Source organism: Glycine max, chromosome 14 (assembly GCF_000004515.6).
Source record: "Glycine max cultivar Williams 82 chromosome 14, Glycine_max_v4.0, whole genome shotgun sequence".
NCBI lineage: Eukaryota > Viridiplantae > Streptophyta > Magnoliopsida > Fabales > Fabaceae > Glycine > Glycine max.
The window spans coordinates 48,637,020-48,641,890 of record NC_038250.2 but is presented as its reverse complement, the minus strand read 5'-3'; the positions used below and the strand labels follow the sequence as shown (position 1 = coordinate 48,641,890).

General features: G+C 35.4%; 1 pseudogene; it reads right to left on the bottom strand.

The window, feature by feature from the left end:
- Window positions 1-2,687: 2,687 nt before the first annotated feature.
- LOC100814919 (putative pentatricopeptide repeat-containing protein At1g09680) lies at window positions 2,688-4,617 on the bottom strand (annotated as a pseudogene).
- Window positions 4,618-4,871: the final 254 nt, after the last annotated feature.

Here is a 4,871-nt window from a genome sequence, read left to right as displayed (position 1 = left end):
TTATATAAAACTCGACCATAAATTTTAAAACATAATTATGTATTTTTATGAATTAAAAAAATGTATTTCATGTAAAAAAAAATTCTGATATATATTTGTTTAAAATAAGTCTCACGAGATTCTAAATTTAAATCAAAATTTATATTAAGGTAATAAATAAAATAATTTAGTGACATTTTGGAGAGAGAAAATGAATTTAGGGTTTGGGGGTCGAATCTTATTCTAATTAAAGAATTAGAAATAAATATTCAATGTTATTAATATACTATATCAACGTCAAAAGGCTTGAATTGATCTCCTTTCCATACTGAAACATGGAGAGGATAAGGAGTGCAATGACCACACACATCCACATGCACCGCTGAATCTTTCCTCATTTACAATGGCCATGCATCAAGTAAATGGGGATATAATTTTTCCTCGTTAATTTTTTACAATTATGGTTATGATGCAGAATCTTAATTATTTACATAAAGTGATCAAATATGCATTTGCACGTTGCTTCGATTCTCCCTTGGTGGCTCAAATATATAAATCGAGAGAGCATGCATTATTTTCCACTCTTACGGTATTATTATTCAACACGTACTATGTAGACAAAGCCACTCACAAATAGAATGTCTATCATCATCCTCTTCATAACAGCAGCCACCTCGGTAGCATGTCTGAAGGAATTAGAAGACACACACTACCTCCAACTCCATCCTCGCCGTCTTTCGAGTGCAGAGTTAATATAATCCACCTTTCTAAGACACTGATTGTAGTGATCCATCTTTATTTTCTTCAAAGGTTATGTTCCTACATATATGTTATTGTCTTCAATTATCCTCTTTAAGATATTATTGAGGAATTCCTTCCAATATATAAAGGTGGTGTCTTCAATTATATACAATCTCTAGAAAGGATATTATTTTAAAAAATTCCTTCTAATTAATAAGGTGTCTTTGTCACTTTTTTCTTTTTCACAATCCACACTTATTCGTTTATTTTGTCTAGTTTATCATTACTTGAATTCTGTTCCGTTATAATTGTCTTGTAGATACTTTAATTACTTGACATATTATCTTCTTGGTCTATAGGTTATTGTTGTACGTGAGAGAGAGATAAACTCTTATATCTGAAGAGAACATCAGCGACAACCAATAATATATAATCATATATGTGATGAACTTATGAAGGGAGCAGGCTATATTGTTTGCTTAAATTATGTTCCAGAATGTAATGAATTGGACACCATAACTAGATTTTGAGTATGTGTATGCAGAATTGAACTTGCATGCATCTCTTGCCTTATTGCTAGCTATTGAACACTATAGCTGAGTTTTCGGGTATCATATCACACATTAAGGAAATGTCATGGCGATGGGTTCTGTATAAGAAAGGGTCCAAACCTGGTGTTTTCTTTTCTTCCTGGTGCATGAACCCCATAGGGCCTTTGCAAGGGTGATATACAAGAAAATCATTTGAGTGACTAAATTTAATGATAAATATGCAATATTCGTCAATAATATAAGTATCAGTAAAATTTTAGTGATGAATTTTTAAAATTTACATACAAATTGATTTGATTTGTCACTAAAGTTATACCTTCTACCAAAAGGTTTTCTTTTGTAGACACGGTATTACTGTACATCTTGTACAGGAGCTATGTCAGGCTCCTTCTTCTTTTTGAATGAAATGATATATAATTTGCCTTTCTTCCATTTTTCTTCAATCTTACTTTTGGGTCCCGTCAAATTATTGAATTAGATACTGCCATCTGATATATGCAAGTGTAGGAAATATTAGTAAGCATAAGCATTATTATTAGCATTTAAATATATAGCTGTCTATTTGTCTTAAAGCATGCACAGGCAAGCATACACATATATAAGAGACATTAAGTGTGAGAGTGTGAGACAACATGTTTTAAACGCTTTTTTAACATTTGATATTGTCTAAATATTTTTTTAAATATAAAATTTTCTAACCATTTTATTCTTTGTAATTAATAATTTAATTTAATTTATTTTATTTTATTAATAGTATTATATAATAAATTATTTTCAAATTATCTTTAAAATATATACTTTACATAATATTTTTATATCTATAAATAGATTTTTTCGTTAGATGATGAGATGACTAGTTTTAAATAAAGGAAAAAAATAGTTTTTTTATATGGTAACTTTTTAACTTCAAAGGAACTTTAAGTTAAAAAAAAAAAAAAGAATGAAAATTTTCAAAAATAACTTATACTTAAATTTCTTATTTTGAGTATTAATTTTAAAATTGCATTTAAAAGGAACAAAAAACTAAGCCTAACATAACCTAAATACCAGAACCGTAACCAAGTGTTTTGAATCATATAATCTCGGGTAGCTCACAGTTAGCTAGTCACCTTAACCTTTAGAAGCAATTTCCGTTTCTTGCATTGACAATAGCAGCCAAGTTGCTTTATTTACAAGGAATCACTGAAGCAGACAAAAGAACCTAAATTGGCATCAACATGCACCATACAAAACTGAAGGAAGACAGGCGCAATTCCAATCTCTAATAACTCTGATGTTATTGCTGCTATAAATGAAGCCTTCCAGCTCAAATAAAATACCTTCCAGATGGAAGCTCCTGCTGCTGCTGCCTTCTTGCAGAGTACTTTCAGCAATCCAACAATGAAATCAAGAATTATACAACAATGAAATTGAAAACATTTTTTATCTTCCCTGTGCCGTATACTGACTGATTCAGTGATAATAGTCATGTTACTTTTGATTTATTCTGATGATTTTTTTTATCTGTAAGCCAGGTCCAACAATTATGGCAGTTCAGCTAAAAAGACTTCAGTAGCAATTATCTCTTTAGGTGATCTTTTGAAGTTTTACTTGATTCATTAACAAGTGCTGTATATGAAGCATAATCTTTAACAAGTCCTTTCTCAGAATTAAATATGTCGACATCAACAGAGCTTCCATGCTTGCTATGACCTTCTAATAAAATGTTATATGTAATATCATTTGGAGCCACCCCCACATTAAGCATTGCATCTAACAGCATTTTAGCATTTTTCACCTGACCTTGCTTGCACAGTCCATTCATTAACGCATTATACGTAACAACTCCCGGTACATGTCCATCGCTTTGCATCTCCTTGAGTAACTTGAACCCCATCTAAACATTACCCTTCTTACAAAAACAATCAACAACCATGGTGTACGTGGGATCATCCGGTTTGAAACCAGCACTCAACATATCTCTCAACATTCTCTCAGCATCATGAACTCTCCCATCTCTACAAAGCCCAGAGATAAGCACGGTGAAAGCTACATCATCAAGTTCGATCCCCTCCTCAACCATCCTCCTTTTGATCTCCAAGGCCGATTCCATATCCCCATACTTGCAACACCCGTCTATCAGTGTAGTGAAAGTGATCCTGTCAGGCCTTAAACCACTCGCACTCATCTCGTTCACGAGCCGCCTAGCCTCCTTCAAATCTCCAACTTTGCAAAGACCATTGATCAATGCATTATAAGTAACCAAGTCAGGCCTAACACCCTGAGCCAGCATCATCTGAAAATTCTTCAACGCCAAATCAACCTTCCCACCTTTGCACTGCCCATCAATCAAAACAGTGAACGTAACGCCATTCGGAACCAATCCCTTCCCGCACATCTCATCAAACAAAAGGCTCCCCTCGTCCAACCTACCCTCCTTACACAACCCATTGATCAAAGCACTAAAAGTGAAAACATCAGGGCACACCCTCTCACTCTCCATAACACCCTTCAACCTAAAACCCTCCTCCACAGCCCCCGCTTTACAGCACCCACTGATCAAAGTATTGAAACTAACAACCGTTGGCCTCAAACCCCTCTTGGGAATTTCATCGAACACCAACCGCGCACTCCCAACACCACCAACCTTACAAAACCCATGCATCAAAACGTTGAAAAAAAAAAAATTTGGCGGGTACCCAGAATCCAAAACCTCCAAATAAAAGGCCCAGGAGCGTTCAAGTTCAACGGGTCTCAACCTCACCACGCGACGAAGCAGATTCTCGCAACCTTGAACCGGGACCGGGAACTTATTCGGTGGAGACAGAGGAAGTGAAGCATGGTGCAGTAGGAATGGAGAGTGTGGCGAAAGGGAGGGCGAGAAGCGAGGTGGTTGAAGAAGGAGAGGAACGAGGACGGGGAGAGGGAGAGAGGGTTGAGGGTGATGAGGTTGCTGACGTGGCGCGGCTTGAGGTAAGGGAGGATTTGTTTGAGTCTCGGGTTCTTAGAGTAATAGTCCTTCTCGTTCTCGGAATCGTTGATGGCTTCGAAGATTTCGCACAGAAGGTTGTGGTCTTTGTAGGGAAAGTGTGACCATGAGGAACATTGAAGAAGGTGAGTGCAGGAAAGAAGAGGGCTTGTTTTTGTTTTCCAGAGTTTGGGTTTTAGCTTCATAATGATGGCCATCGCCATTTCTCTCTCACATCTTCGTTTGCCTCAACCCAGAGGATACTCTTTTCTGTGCTGAAACAACTAAACAATACCTCACTCACAGAGTCAGAGTGGCATGACAACTAGTTTTAAAATTAGAGAAAGCAAAATCTGATTGTTGTTGGGTCGTGATCGACCCGCAAACTCAACTGCATTTGAGCAAGTTAGCTAGGATGGAGTTCATTTTGATTGACATAGTTATAATTGATGTTTCTATTGAATAAATTTCAAACTCTTCTTTTTTTGGTGAATAAATTTCAAACTCCTTTAACCTGACTCAACTTGATATATATAATATTAAAAATAAAATAATAATTATTCTAAATTTATCAGTATGTGTAAATTAGTATATGATAATGTTGGACATTTATTGTGTGTAATAGTGTTGGATTTGGATAATTGGGCTTGTAT